Source organism: Macaca mulatta, chromosome 6, assembly GCF_049350105.2.
Source record: "Macaca mulatta isolate MMU2019108-1 chromosome 6, T2T-MMU8v2.0, whole genome shotgun sequence".
Classification (NCBI taxonomy): domain Eukaryota; kingdom Metazoa; phylum Chordata; class Mammalia; order Primates; family Cercopithecidae; genus Macaca; species Macaca mulatta.
The window spans coordinates 106,645,355-106,661,598 of NC_133411.1; the positions used below are offsets into that span (position 1 = coordinate 106,645,355).

Here is a 16,244-nt window from a genome sequence, read left to right on the forward strand (position 1 = left end):
TAAGCATTTTCACTTCTTTGATTTCAAATGTATCTAATATTTTTAAAATGTATATTTGTGTGTTATTTTCACCAATGCCACCCTTGTTTCTTTTAGTTACACACTCTTTCGAGGTAAAATTAGAATACAGGTAATTGTAAAGTAATTATGTTATTGAATAACAAAGCACAACTGTTAGTGCTTTTTAAAATTATGTGGGAATAAGAATCATGACAGACTTGCTTCAGGCACTGCAGTTTTGCCTTCCATTTCCTTGCCTCATCTCACATCCTTCCTCCTCCTCTCTCCTTTCCTTCCTCTCTCTTTCTCTGTCAATATAAAATCATCCCTGTAGGCAAAACTCTGGTATTTATTTCCATTAAGATGCTGAATGTTTTCCAAATCATTTTCCAAATCACTTATACATGAATAAGTAAAAAACAATAAAATGTATCAATATGTAAAACATTTCACTTGAATAAGTATTTGGAACTTTCACATAGCATTTTTACTCATAAATTAGGTGTCACACATTGAGATGAATTCATGTTTATGTATATATGCTAATTAGAACAATAAGAGGATTTTTTAGGCTTATAAACATGTTCTTTCCCACTCTACCGGTTTGCTCTTATATTTAAGTGCAAAAAAGAAGAGCACTTTTTGTCTGAGCATAACATTGGAATTTGAATTGAGATTGTGGACAGTATGGTTACCGCAGTGTGGTTGCTAGAGGCACTCTGCTGATTTCATATGTATGGGTTGAATAGACTGCATTTTTGACTGGCACCTACATGAATCTAACTATAGCTTTGAAATAAATGAAAGGAAAAGATCCAGCCCAACTGGAGTTTTCATAATGTTCTTAAACTGTGGACTGCAAGGATTCTGGGCGATTTTATAGTCTCAACCCCATATGAAAGATGGACACAAAGAGCCAGAAAGGTAAGATTGATAGCCATCGTTCCTGGAGAATGGAACCTCATCTCAGATGGAAGGAAGGCACATCCCTAGGCTTCTGCCAAGTCCAGCTGGTCTTTACTCATTTTCTTTGATATTCTTTACTTTCAACTTTAAAAATAATATTCATAAAAGTAATATGTGCATTTCTATAAAGACAATGGTTTATTTCTTTCTCACTCTGCCTGTTTTAATGGCCTGTCTTGGTACTTTTCCAGTTTTTAAGGGGAAAGTAATAATACTCAAATACTTCTAGCTGTCCAGCTTATCACTCTGAAACTTCCTCATGTTATGTCCATCATTTTACAATACATACCTAGAGAAGACTTTCATTTGACAGGACTTAAAGTCATACTAATAATATAAGCCACTGTCCTATTTTTGACTTAGAATAATTTGTCCATTTCCATTTCTCTAGTTAACTTCCTTTTGTAGTCAAAGAAATAAAAAGCTTACATTGTTTCCCTTCCAACATTAGGAATATAAACCAACTAACCAATGTATTACTAAGAACCAGAAAAAAAATTAACTATTCTGGAAATGGTAGATGGAACTTGATTCAGGAGGGCAACTTTTATGCCATAGAGATAAGAAGTATAAGAAAATGTTAAAAACAAAAGATAATATAACCCAAGTGCTGAATATCTGTGAAGCCACATTGATCTGCTTTTTTACACATAAAATAAAACCAATATTACTGATGAAGAGACTGAATCTTCACAGTTTGAGTTCATGAGAATACATTTATCATGACATTCAATTTTTAAAGTCTCAGACAAAATGTTATATAATATAAATGAATACTGTGGTCTCCTGAATTCTGGTTTGTATAGAAATTTCTACAATATCCAGAAGAGAGGAAAAGATGAAGAAGAAGAAACAGAGTTGAGTGAGTGTAGTGTTTACTGTCTAATTCCAACTTCAAGACATATGTGTCTGAGCACATGTACCATGAGAGAGGAGCTGAGACATTGAGACTCAGAACAGCCCTGATCTTGGAGAAAACTGTAAGCTCTTAATGAGGGTCATGCACCAGGATGTATGGAGACCAGCCCTGAGGTTGAGGACTGGAAAGTGAATCCAGGCCCTGCCTGCAGAAGGCCTTCTAGGCCACCTTAAGGGATCTAGACCTTTTTCCCCCAAAATAGTTATCCCTGCTTCTCTTCATTCATTTTTCAGTTTATAGAAGTATATCCTTAATTGTTTTCAAAAACAATACACAGGAAAGAAAAATTCTGATGAAAATTCTCATCTTTATCTTGTTTATCATAGACCTTGCCTTTCTGATGCTGATCTACTTCAAGTGTCTGGTGGGGTTTGGCTGTTTATTCATGTTTATGAATGAAAAATTAGGTAGATTAATGGGTCTTTTCTGCTGTTATTGATTTCTTCTCTGATAGTCCGCTCTCTGTATTGGCAGGGCATGCTGACTGTGAGGTTTCAGGTAAACCCTTTGGTTCTCTTAGTGTGCAAGCCACAACAGGGTCTCATCCCACATGCTCTCTTGTGACCTTTTCAGGCTGGGTTAGTCTGGGTCCCCTGAGAAGGAGATACCAAGATTAGAGGTGCAAAACATTAATTGGGGAAAACACCCATTAGAGGAACAGGAATGATAAGAAGGAAGATAAGATGCAAAGAGTTTTCTGACCATGAAACAAGCCTGACCTCTGTGAAGACAGGGAAGGAAGGAAGGCAGAATAGGTCATCTCAGATGGCAGCATAGTTCCTAGAAATATTATGCCAGGCTCTTGGGAAGCTCTCAGGACAAAGTAGCAAGTTAAAGAATTTCTGCATCTTGTAAGTTGAGCCTGCCTCTGCGTTCTTGCCACTCTCAGTCATTGGCTGAGAGAGCAGGAAGTGTGGTCTTTGAGTGTACTATGGTGGTACAGTCAGAGTGCAACAGCTGGAGATGTCAACCAATCACTCTCCCTGTTGCTGAAGAGCTGAGCAATTCACTTTTATGTTTGCCACACATGCCTCCATCAAATGTGGAGTTTATTTCCGCTCTGCAGAAATCTGTGCTGGCCGTGTTACCTGCTTCGGTCACGAGAATGCAACAAAAATGACTACGCATAACACAGGAGACTGAGGTTTAGATCATGCAATTTCTTTCCATATCGTTTGCTAATAAGGCTTTTTTTTTTTGGAAATGAGATGCCATGAAAGAAGTCTAAATACCCTGAGATGACCATGAAGAAAATCACTTCAGCCACATAAAGAAAGAAAATCTACATGAAGAAGCATGGTGATGACAAACATGCAGACAAAGCCTTTTTGGATCTTTTTGCCCAGCCCAGTTACCAGCTGAGAGATTGATCCCAGACCAAAATACATGGAGCAGAAGCACTGCTCTGCCCCAAATCCCAATCCAAAGAATCATAAACAAAATACAGTGGTTGTAGTTTCAACTCTTTAATTTTAGATGTACTTGTTACTGTATGGAGGGGCCTACCTTAGTATCCCTACCACACTCAGATAGTGGCTATGAGCAGCCCACAAGAAGCCTAGCCTTTGAGTGAATATGGCTAATGAAGTTTCCAGGGAGAATGTTGGAAACTTTAACTGACCTCTTTTAATTGTCCATTATAAAGTGAGAGAAATCAACCAAAAAAGGAGCTGTTTCATATTCAAGCAGAATTTACAGGAACTATTTTTAACTTAGGATGTGCCAGGTTAGAAAATAAAACTATGTCTCATTCCCAGCTCCTCCAGCTGGCATAGTCTCCAAATTAGGAAATGGATGCAGAGCCAAAATTAAATCCAAGACGCTGCCTGTAAAATGTGGCTTTGGGGTCAATATTAAGTCAAAGATCTTCCTGGAAGATGCTTTGTGAAGAAATTAAAAAAAAAAAAAAATTAGTGGTATATTGCTTTGATCTCTGCTTGAATAAAGGGCACCTAAGGATATGAAATGATTTGTCCCATGACACCCTGATTCACAAACTGAAGCAGAGGGGCACATACATGTCTTTTGTCTAAGGAGTGGGGTTATAATTCAACGTATAGGAAAGATACATATCTTTGATAGAAACTGTACCAGTTTGGACTGAAATGGACAAGAGATTTCAAAATGAAGTGAGGCCTATGGGCCCCCAAACTTTCACACATAGGAAACAAATTGAGAAAATCACTCAGCTGCAAATATGGGCAATGTCTTTTACAACATGGTACAGCAACATGGTATAGCTACACTGCCAGGAGACCCGCTTCTGGAGAGCAGAGCTGGACTTTAATTATGTACATTTATTTTCCCCAGAGCAGCAGGGGTTGACGACATATGCTAGGTGGATTTCAAAATTGCTGTGGATGACTGACTACTGTGTAGTTTCCTGTTTTCCTCCTTTTTTGAATGACAGGGGCTGTTGCAGTTATTCTGTCTCTATTTTCCCCATATACATTGGGTGTGGGTCAAGAAAAATGTCTTTTAATTTTTTATCCATTCATCTCTGAAGATAAGATGCTGTGCCCAAAGAATAACACCTGAAGAGACTTATCTGCACCTGGACCCAATTTAGATAAAGAAATTGTCCTCAAGCCTAGGTCTGATGTAATAGAATGAAATTTGGGGGGAAAGTGACGAGTGTGTTTTTCATGAGAGAGGAAATTTTTTGTGGACTGAAGGCAGAAGGTGTGTTTCCAAAATTGGTTCCCAAAATACTTGTTATCCCATAGGCTATTTTGCAGTGTGACTTTACCTTGACCTCATTAATTATGAAGTCTATTTCCCCTCTGCTGGAATCTGAGCTTTCCTTGTTATCTGTTTTTCCAACAGAATATAGCAGAAGTGACTGTGTAAAACTTCCCAGTCTGGGCCTTAAAAAATCTATGGTCTCTGCCTTTACCACTTGGAAGCCAATGGCCTTCTGAAAAGAGCCACTGTTTCAAGGCCATCATGCTATCGAGAAGCCCAAGCTAGCCATGTATAGAGAGGGCTGCCACATGGAGGCGCACTGAGGAAGCAATGTGAGTTAAGCTTTCTCAGACCTTCTAGTCCAGCCTAGCTGCAAGCCAGCTGCAGCTGACTGAATAACCCTTGTGCAGCGGAAAACTCTCAGTGCCCCCAATCCTGGTCCATATATTTATGAGCTAAACTGCTAACTTTTGGAACATTTTATCATGCAGTAATAGATAACTGAAACAGGGATAACTCTCCAGTCTTAGAACGTTCTAGCTTCACCCGTATCAATTGCTCAATTTCCTTAGTATGTTTCTTGTGTTAGCCCAGGGGGTAAATATGGCTACTGCATTTGTTCAGGACACTGATTTGTGTAGCTTATGCAATTGCAGTTCTTGATCAACCATCTCATTTTGTGCTTTGTCTCCTATTCTGACTTGTTATATTTATCAACACCACGAATTTCGTCATGAGAAACAAACAAACAAAAACCAAATAAAATTAAAATACACACACACACACACACACACACACACACACACACACACAAAAACTTCCTTCCTCTGCTGCATTTTTCTCTGATGGGAATGTTTCTTTTTCCTGAAATGTGCCTTAATCTTAGTTCGATTTTCTTCTTCCTTCTATTCTCAGAGTTTTAACGAATTTATTCTTAATTTAATAACTTTACAATCATTCAGTGTTTGGTGGGACGTAGGCAGAGTAAACTTGAGTGTCTAATCTATATTTGGATATTGGTAGTCCATTCACCTACATTCTAATCATTATTCATTAATTTCTTTATTATTTCAACAAAAGAATCTTCATACATAAAGGATCATAGTAGTTCTAAAAAATATTCTGTTAAGAGCTTCCAATACAGTGAAGAAGACAAGCATTTGAACAGGTAACTCTAACACAAGTTGAGGTGAAATGAGAGCTGGAAGGGAGCAGACAATGTCACTCTTTATTATTATTATTATTATTATTATTATTATTATACTTTAAGTTCTGGGATACACGTGCAGAATGTGCAGGTTTGTTACATAGGTCTACACGTGCCATGGTGGTTTGCTGCACCCATCAACCTGTCATCTACATTATGTATTTCTCCTACTGCTATCCCTCCCCTAGTCCCTCCACCCCCGTGACATGCCCCAGTGTATGATGTTCCCTTCCCTGTGTCCATGTGTTCTCATTGTTCAACTCCACTTATGAGTCACTCTTATTTCTGATGTAGAAGTGTGGAGATGACTTGACAGAGAAGCACGCATGTGAGCACCCAGCACTTGGCACGCAGCCTAATGTGCTCAAGTAGGAATGTGAAACAGAGTTGTTCATTGAAATGTTTAATGAAAAGTCTTGAATCTTGAAGCATGAGTATGACGTCAATAACCAGACAAGATGAGATGAATTTTCATGCCCAGGGAAAAGCAGGAATTAAGATTTGAAAGAACCAACAATGGTACCAGAGAGTCTCCTAGCATGTCTGGGGTGCTGGATATGTGGAGGGATGAAGTAACCTATCTGACTCCAAAAGTAGTAGAAATGATAGTAACATATATATAATTTATAAGAAAATATATACATAAAAATATTTCTTTTTTTCATTGATACTGGGAAGTTTCTTAAACACAGTAGTGATAAAATATGAGAAGAAAGTAATGATGAAATTATATTGACTTGGCAATTGTTAGGAAGTGAAAGATGAGAAATAGATGAAAATCAAAGAGAATTTTCAGATTTCCAGCTTGAGGGCTCCTATTTAGCTGCTTCCAATGAAAGTAGGTGGAAACAAACAAGTATTTCAAAAAAACCTGCATCAGAGCTTTTCAATTGAGACAGTTTATGTATAATGTAATTAGGGAAATGGTGGCAAAGGACCTCTCTATGGGTCAGATGCCCACTTCTCTCTTCCACCGCTGTGATCACATGACCTAGATTGTGAAACTGAGCTGCCTCTTAGTCTGATTCACTAAACAGTGTCCTAAACATAGACACTAAAGTAGTAACATGAAATCTTGGCAGATGGCTGTTAATGAAGATCTGAAAATCCATTATCTGGTAACTTACCCATATATTATTTTTTTCTCATAAAAATAGATTATTCAGACCATAGGTAGCCCTTAATAGCATTTAAAAGAGCACACTGAAAGAGCTCATTTCTAATAAAAATGCAATGAAACTCTTTCAGCCTTAATCTCAAGAAAGCAAGAAAAAATGTTTGTGATATTTCAAATCAAAACTAATTTGTTAACCTTTATGGACAGTTTTGAAAACTTTATTTCAAACAGTACCTGAATTATCTGAAAAGGAAACCCATTGGATTCACAATCTTAATAAGAATTCTATCCTGTTTGTTGTTTCTGGATCTTTATGCCATACACTATTTCATCGCTCAAAAACTTTCTGAATGGTTAACATATGCTCCCCATTTTCTTACACCAGGCCTCTTACATGAGGACCTTCTTCCCTTTAGCCTGCAGGTTTTATCTGTTGTTTATGTATAAATGCTTTTTTCAGTAAAGAAATAGAAATCTTAAAGTTAAGATTGAGTGTGAGATAAATAGACCTCTGGTTAACCTGAGCCTTTATATCCTAGATGAAAATCAACCTTTCTGAACTGTAAAATAATCTTCTATTTCTCTACCCCTCATTCCACTCTACCTTCAAATGTAAAACTCATTCACATTAAGGCATCAATGAATGGTATTTCTCCTTAAAGTTATTTGATTTTAAAAACTTTTTCAACAAATATCTGAAATGTTGAAGTTATAGTTTCTGGAGCATCTTAAAGCACAGAAGTGCAGGAAAGTATTCAAGAGTTGAAAGAGGATTAGCTTGAAGTTCCATGAAGTTAGGTGACCAGTGAAAGAAATTTCATAAATAAGGAGCCAGTTTGGAAAGAAGAGTCTTTCCAGAATTTGAAAATTGCATGATATCAGAAACTATCTACTTTCCAGTTTACAAAGCCACCATTTAGCTGGGTAGCTGGGTAGCCACATTTCCTTGTATTTCTATTACCCTAGCCCAGACCATCTGAAATGCAATTGTGAAACATAGATGAGTGAAGTTACTAATTATGAAGAGAAACCAAACAGGGAAAATTCTTGATTAAGAGTCAGTGAGAGTGTTATCACTTCTCTCTTCTGATAGATGCCATGCTATTGGGAGATAAAGGCAGTTGACAGAAAACCTATAAATAAGGTTGCTATTAGATGTGGGCACAAGAGAAATAAAAGCACAATATAGATTTAAAATATTGACTTACACAGAGGGAAAAGAGGTGGCAAGCACTGAAACAAATCTATCAAGTGTTCAACAGAAATAATTATAATATTAAGAAATCTCATTAGCAATTTATCATAAGAGTATGTGGACACAAATGAGATTTAAACTAATATTTCCAGGCGATACCTTAGCTCTGTATCTCCATGGACTTAGAAACATTGATCAAGTTAACATGACCTATTATAATTAAAACTCAGCCAAGAGAGTGTACTAAAGAAAATTTATGGGATTGGGCTTCTGTAAGAGCTCCATAACCTGATGAATCATTACCCCCAATCTCTGTTACTATAGTTCTACAGCTCTCATTATAATTCTAGTGAGAAAAGCACTTAATGAAACAGTTCTGAGGAGGAAGCATGTTTATCAAACTTTGCTAATTGTATTATCCTTTGACCATCTAAGAGCTCTACTGATGAGACCTTAAGGGAAGGTCTACTGTCAAAGGCATACTCCAGTTGATCTCTACTTAAAAAGAGTAATTTTTATCCACTGGAAAAGTTGGCAATGATAAAAAGATTATTTTTTTCTTTCTATCCAGGAAAAACTTGAACCTCAAACTGTAAAATAGTAAAAAGGTATCCTTACCACTTTTTCCCTAATTTATGCTTTATTAGCCATACTCTACTGGTTGTGCCAACAGTCCTAATTTGAGATTAAAATAAAAGCTACATTAACTACTCAACTTGGTAAAGGTATACCACAGCACACATATAGTATGCTATTTCCATAAGCCTTCCCAAATTTGTGCCCACTTCTTTTATATTTCTTCTCTTCTCCCTTTTATTTATATAGTCTGAAAGAAATGACTGGGACTGAAAATAGAACATTTAAAAATATGCTTTATTTTTAAAGTCAGGTATATTTAGGTATACTAAACATATTGTAAAATTTACCTTTTAGATATATAGTTCTATGAGTTTTGACAGACACACAGAGTTGTACAGCCACCACTATGATAAAGATATGGAATATTAAAATGGGATGTTTGTTTCTAAATTTTTTAGAAAAATGATGAGTTGGGAATGATTGAGGTGGTTAATTAGAGGAAGTTGACTACAGTGAGAAAGACCATGAGAAAATAAGGCTGAAGTGTCAAATCAAGGAGGTTGGCTAAAAGAACACAGTGTCAATGATAAAGGTTGGAAATTTGGACTCTGTGAAAAAGACCATATATACATATAGGAGACCTGAAGGCAGGTGGCAGAAGGGAAAGTACTTTGATCCTTCACATTGTGTCCTTCTTCGCACCCAGGGACTCCTTCCCACCTTGTTTTTCCCAGTCACCTCTATCTTCCCCATTTCATGAGTCCTTTATAGCAGGAACAACTGCATTATACCCCGTGAGCTTTACATTGTTTAATTTTGTGAAGTTATGGGGCAATAATTTTCCAACTTTAGTGAGATTCATAGTTGTCTGTGGAACATTTAAAAATACTTGTGACTAGATAAACTCTCAAAGATCATGCTTCAGTTATTTTTAGGTGGAACTTCTTTTAAATGTAATTGGATGTTGGAAAGCAGAGTGAAATATTTTGGTATCAGGAATATTTATAGACACAAAATATGCCATGAAGTAATTATACAGTGAGACCTCTTTCTGTTAAGATGATAGGGTGCACCCTACACAAAAGTAACCTCACTCTGGACCAGCTCTTACTCCTTGCTCCACACAGAGTTGAGGAAGGGTCGAAGAACTGGCTGCAGAATTGTGAAAGCTACCGATTAGTTATTGTAGTCTTCAACAGTTCTCTGTAACCCTTTCTTCTATATAATAATATCCTCTCCATTCCCTTCTCATTCTTTAAGTATATGTCCTCATGGAGAAAAGGACTGGTAGTCATTTATATTCAGAGTGAAACACATTAATTCTCCTCTATTAAATCTCTTAGCACTTTCTAGCTACTTAATGCTGACTAAAATAACTTTTTAAAAGCTATTATTAAAGCAGGGACCATAAAACAGCAACTTGCCATACGAACATGCGTCATATTTGGTAAACAATATCTTTTTTACTGAACTTACTTGATCATTTTCTATATTTATGTATTTTTATTGTTTAACATATTTTTTAACTGACAACATTGTATATATTTATTGTGTACAACATGATGTTTTGAAATATATATACATTGTGGAATGGCTAAATCAAGTAAATTAATGTATGCATTACCTTATGTAGCAATTCTGTAGTGAGAACGCTTAAAATCTATTCTCATCATTTTTCAAAAATACAATACATTGTTATTAACTACAGTCACTATGTTGTACAATAGATCTCTTGAACTTACTCTTCTTATCTAACTTAACTTTTGTATCCTTTGATATTGGTACATAATGGTTTAAATGTAATTTGAATTACGTGCCAATATTTAAAAATGAAGATATTTTATACAAACTATATATATATATATATTTTGTTGTTGTTGTTGTTGTTGTTTTGTTTTGTTTTGTTTTTTTTCTGAGACAGGGTCTTGCTCTATTGCCCAGGTTAGAGTGCAGTGGTGTGATCTCAGCTTGCTGCAACCTCCACCTCACTGCTTCAAGTAATTCCCCTGCCTCAGTCTCCCGAGTAGTTGGGATTACAGGAACATACCACCATGCCCAGCTAATTTTTGTATTTTTAGTAGAGACAGAGTTTCACTATGTTGTCCAGGCTGGTCTCAAACTCCTGACCTCAAGTGATCTGCCTGCCTAGACCTCCTAAAATACTGGTATTATAGGCTTGAGCCACCACACCTGGCCGACAAACTATATAAATTTCTTCCTTGGTAAAATGTCTGTAATTTAAAATACTTTAATGTAATTAGTGTGATATTACATAGCTGTATTGTTTTGTTTTGTTTTAATTCTAAAAGTGATCAGCCAAAACTAGTAATTTGCAGGAAGGGCCATACACCTAAGACAGCTGTCTTAAGCCCTCTTTTTGCTTTCTTCCAATAATATGTTTTTATTGGTGAAGTGCTGGTCTTGCTCTTTCGTTTCTCCAACCCCGCTGCTCTTACTTGCATTTCCCACCTGGCCTTGTGGACATTGGCATCTATGAAAACGGCACTGAAGGAATTTCAGATCCTGTCAAACAGGTGTGGCAGCAGCTCTCAGCTAAGAAGACTTCTTTTAGTGTTCAAAGTCATGTGAATGAAAAGCCTTGAAGACAAATTTGCATTATTCATTTTGGCTCTTAGAAGGAAAATATTAGACAGCCACTTAGAACCATTGAACTGTCCGAATTCTCTTCCTTTCTCTTTCCTATCTTTTAATCTTAATCTTTCCTGTCTTTCCTATCCTTTGCCCTTAATGTCACACAGCTGGAGATCCAGAGGTCTTTTACCACACTCCCCATAGTGCCAATGCCAGCTAATGAAAGCCAGCCATATGAGACAAAAAGCTGGTTCTTTGAAAAGATAAACAGAATTGACAGACCATTAGTGAGATTAACCAAGAAAAGAAGAGAGAAGATCTAACTAAGCTCAATTAGAAACTAAACTGGAGATATTACAACCAATACCACAGAAACACAAAAGATCATTCAAGGCTACTATGAACACCTTTATGTGCACAAACTAGAAAATCTAGAGAAAATGGTTAAGTTCCTGAAAATATACAAATCTCCCTAGATTAAATCAGGAAGAAATAGAAACCTGGAGCAGAGCAATAACAAGTAGTAATATTGAATCAGTAATTTTTAAAAATGCCTAAAAAGGAAAAGCCTAGGACCAGAAGGATTCACAGCTGAATTATATCTGACATTCCAAGAAGAATTGCTACCAATTCTGTTGAAACTATTTCAAAAGATAGAGAAAGAGAAAATCCTCCCTAAAATCATTCTACGAAGCCAGTATCAACCTAATACCAAAACCAGGAAAGGACATAACAAAAAAAGAAAACTACAGACCAATATTCCTGATGAAGATTGATGTGAAAATTCTCAAAACACCAGCTTGCTGAATCCAACAGTATACCAGAAAGAAAATACATCGTGATCAAGTGGGTTTCATACGAGGGATGCAGGGATGGTTTAACACACACAAGTCAATACCTGTGATACATCACAAAAATAGAATCAAAAACAAAAACCATATGACCATCTCAATTGATACAAAAATATTATTTGATAAACCCCAGTATCCCTTTATGATAAAACCCTAAACAAAATAGGCATAGAAGGGACTTACCTCAAAGTAATAAAAGCCATGTATGACTTTTATTATTTAAAAGCCAACATCATACTGAATGGGGAAAAGTTGAAAGCATTCTCCCTGAGAACTGGAAGAAGACAGGGATGTCCACTTTCACCACTTCTATTTAACATAGTACTGGAAGTCCTAGATAGAGAAATCAGACAAAGGAAAGAAAGAAAGGGCATCTAAACAGGAAAAGATGAAGTCAAACTGTCACTATTCGCAGATGATATGATTGTGTAACCTGAAGACTCATCCAAAAAGATCCTAGATCTGATAAACAAATAAAATAAAGTCTCAGCATACACAGTCAATGTACACAAATCAGTAGCACTGCTATATGTGAACAACAACAGAACTGAAAATCAAATAAAGAACTCAATCCCTTTACGACAGCTCCAAAAATCAATCAATCAATAAAATACTGAGGAATATACTTAATCAAGGAGGTGAAAGATCTCTACAAGGAAAACTACAAAACACTGCTAAAAGAAATCATAAATGACACAAACAAATGAAAACATCGATGCTCATTGATAGAGAGAATCAATATTGTATAAAATGACCACACTGCCTAAAGCAACCTACAGATTCAATGCAATTCTCATCAAAATACCATCAGCATTCTTCACAGAACTAGGAAAAACAATCCTAAAATTCATATGGAACCAAAACAGAGTCTGCATAGCAATACTAAGTAAAAAGAACAAATCTGAAGGCATCACATTACCTGACTTCAAATTGTACTACAAGGCCATAGTTACACAAACAGCATGTCACTAGCATTAAAAGTAGGCACATAGACCAATGGAACAGAATACAAAGTCCAGAAATAAAGCCAAATGTTTCCAGTCAACTGATCTTTGACAAAGCAAACAAAAATGTAAATTGGAGAAAGGATGCCCTATTCAATAAATAGTGTTGGGAAAATTAGCAAGCCACATGTAGAAGAAGAAAACTGTATTGTAATCTCTCACCCATACAAAAATCAAATAAAGATGGATCAAAGACTTAAATCTAAGGCCTGAAGCCATAAAAATTCTAGAAGATAACATTGGAAAAACTTTTCTAGACATTGACTTGGCAAGGATTTCATGACTAAGACCCCCAAAGCAAATGCAAAAACAACAAAAAAAGTGCATGAGACCTAATTAAACTCAAAAGCTTATGCATAGCAAAGGAAGTAATCAGCATAGTAAACACAAAACCCACAGAATGAGAGAAAATATTTGCAAAGTATGCATCCGACAAAGGACTAATATCCAGAATCTACAAGGAACTTAAATCAGCAAGTAAAAAACAAATAATCTCATGAAAAAGCAGGCAAAGGACATGAATAGAAGAAATCTCAAAAGAAGATATACAAGTGACCAACAATCATGTGAAAAAATTCTCAATATCACTAATCATCAGGGAAATACAAATTAAAGCCATAATGATATAATGAGATACACCTCACTCCTGGAAGAATTGCTATAATTTAAAAAGTCAAAAAATGATCGATGTTGGCATGGATTTAGTGAAAAGAGAACACTTTACGTTGCTGATGGGAATGTAAATTGTAGTACAACAGCTATAGAAAACAGTATGGAGATTCCTTAAAGAATTAAAAGAATTAGCATTCAATCCAGCAATCCCACTATTAGGTATTTACCCAAAGAAAAAGAAGTCATTTTATGAAAAAGATGCATGCACACACATGTTTTTAGCAGCACAATTTGCAATTGCAAAGATATGGAACCCACTTAAGTGCCCATCAACTAACAAATGGATAAAGAAAATGTGCTATATAGTCACCATGGAATACTACTCAGCCATAAAAATGAATACAATAATGTCTTTTGCAGCAACTTGGATGCAGCTGGAGGCCATTATTCTAAGTGAAGTAACTTAGAATGGAGAAACAAGTATTGTATGTACTCACTTGTAAGTAGGAACTAAGCTATGAGGAAACAAAGGCATAAGAATAATATACTGGACTTTGGGGACTTGAGGGGAAATGTTGGGAGAGGGTGAGGGATAAAAGACTGTACATTGGGTACAGTGTACACTTCTTGGGTGGCAGGTGGACTAAACTGTCAGAAATCACCATTCAAGTATTTATTGCGAGTGGCCAAGATGGCCAACTAGAAGCAGTTATGGTGCATGTCTCTCAGAGAAAGGAATGAAAGCGGTGAGTTAATATAGCACCTTCAACTGAAACATCCAGGTACTTGCATTGGGACTATTAAAGGAAACAACTCAACCCAAAGAGAATGAAGAAAAGCAAGTCAAAATGATAGCCCTCCTGGGAGGGACACAGAGCCAAGGGAACCTCCCCCTCCCAGGGAAGTGGTGAGTGAATGTGCATCCCTGGGAAAGCAGGCTTCTTCCATGGATCTTTGCAGCCCCTCAGGTCAGGAGATCCCCTCAAGAACCCACTTCACCGGGGCGTTCAGTCTAACATACAAAGCTATGTGGAGTCTTGGCAGAGCAGCCACTCAGGCATATGCAGAGTTCCAGGAGCTTTACATACTCTGGCTCTGAGCTTCCCAGCAAAAGTAGCTGCAACTTTGGCAAGATGGGAGGTTGGACCTTTTTACATACCCCTAGGAAAGAGACTGACTCTTAGGGGCCAAGCAGCAATGGTCTGCAGGCCCCACATCCATGGCACCTTACAGGATAAGACCCACTGGCTTGGAATTCCAGCCAGCCACTGGCAACAGTATTGTGCCTCCCTGAGAAAGAGTTCTCAGGAGGAGGGATAAGCTGCCATCTTTGCTATTTGGATGACTCAGCCATTCCAGTCTGTGAGCTTTGGAGAGTCCAGACTAAATGGGGGCAGAAGGGCCCCCCAGCACAGCACAGCTGCTCTACCAAAATGTGGCCAGACTGCTTCTGTAAGCACATTCCTGATCAGTTCCTCCTTACTGGGCAAAATCTCCCAACCGTGGCCTCCAGACACCCCCACTGGTGTTCTCTGGCTGATCAGAGACTTGAATTCTCTCCTGACAGAGTTCCTAGAGGAAGGAATCTGCTTAGATGTTCCAGCCTGCGGGCTTCAGAGACCCCAAGCCAACCAGGACAGAAGCGGCACTCCAGCACAGCACAGCTGCTCTATGAAAGCATAACTAGACTGCCTCTTTATGTGGGTCCTCTATTTCATTCCTCCTTACTTAGTGAAAGTTTCCAACTGGGGCTTCCTGCCAACCCTGCCAGTTTTCTCTGGCCAACAGAGAATTGAAAACTTTCGGTGACAGAGCACCCAGAGGGAGAGGTGGACCACCATCTGTGCTGCTTGGGTGACTCAGCCATTCCAGCCTCCAGGCTTTGGGGAGCCCAAGCTGACCAGGAGCAGAAGCAGTACCCCAGCACAACACGGCTGCTGTACAAAAACATGGCCAGACTGATTATTTAAGTAGATCCCCCGGTCCTGTGCCTCCTGACTGAGTGAGACCTCCCAGCTGGGGTTTCCAGCCACCTGCTATGGGCCTGCGTTCAGGCCAGTAACAAGTCTGTACCTCCCTGGGATGGAGCTCCCCGAGGAAAGGGCAGGCTGCCATTTTTGCTGTTTCATAGCCTTCACTGGCAATACCTTCATGTACTGGAATATCTGAGGTTACTAGGGACTAGAGCAGACCCACACAAAACACAGAAGCCCTGTGGGAAAGTGGCCAGTTTAAAACAAACAAACAAACAAACAAACAAACAAACCCACCCAAAGGCCAGCAACCTTAAAGTTTGAAGGTAGATAAGCCCACAAAGATGAGAAAGAATCAGCGCAAGAATGCTGAAAACTCAAAGCAAGAGTGCCCTCTTTCCTCCAAATGACCACATCATCTCTCCAGCAAGGGTTCAGAACTGGGCTGAGGTTGAGATGGTTGAAATGACAGAAGTGGAATTCATGATCACTGAGTCACTGAGTTAAAGAGGTCCATTGTAACCCAGTGCAAAGAAACTAAATA

The 16,244-nt window shown here is 37.8% G+C and overlaps 1 long non-coding RNA gene across 1 annotated transcript in view; it reads left to right on the forward strand.

Annotated features, from left to right (window-relative positions):
* Positions 1 to 681: 681 nt before the first annotated feature.
* LOC114678700 (uncharacterized) overlaps positions 682 to 16,244 on the forward strand; it is an 81,988-nt gene continuing 66,425 nt past the window's right edge. The window contains exon 1 of the long non-coding RNA XR_003730162.2: positions 682 to 924. This is a non-coding gene — a long non-coding RNA (uncharacterized LOC114678700). The remainder of the gene's footprint in view (positions 925 to 16,244) is intronic.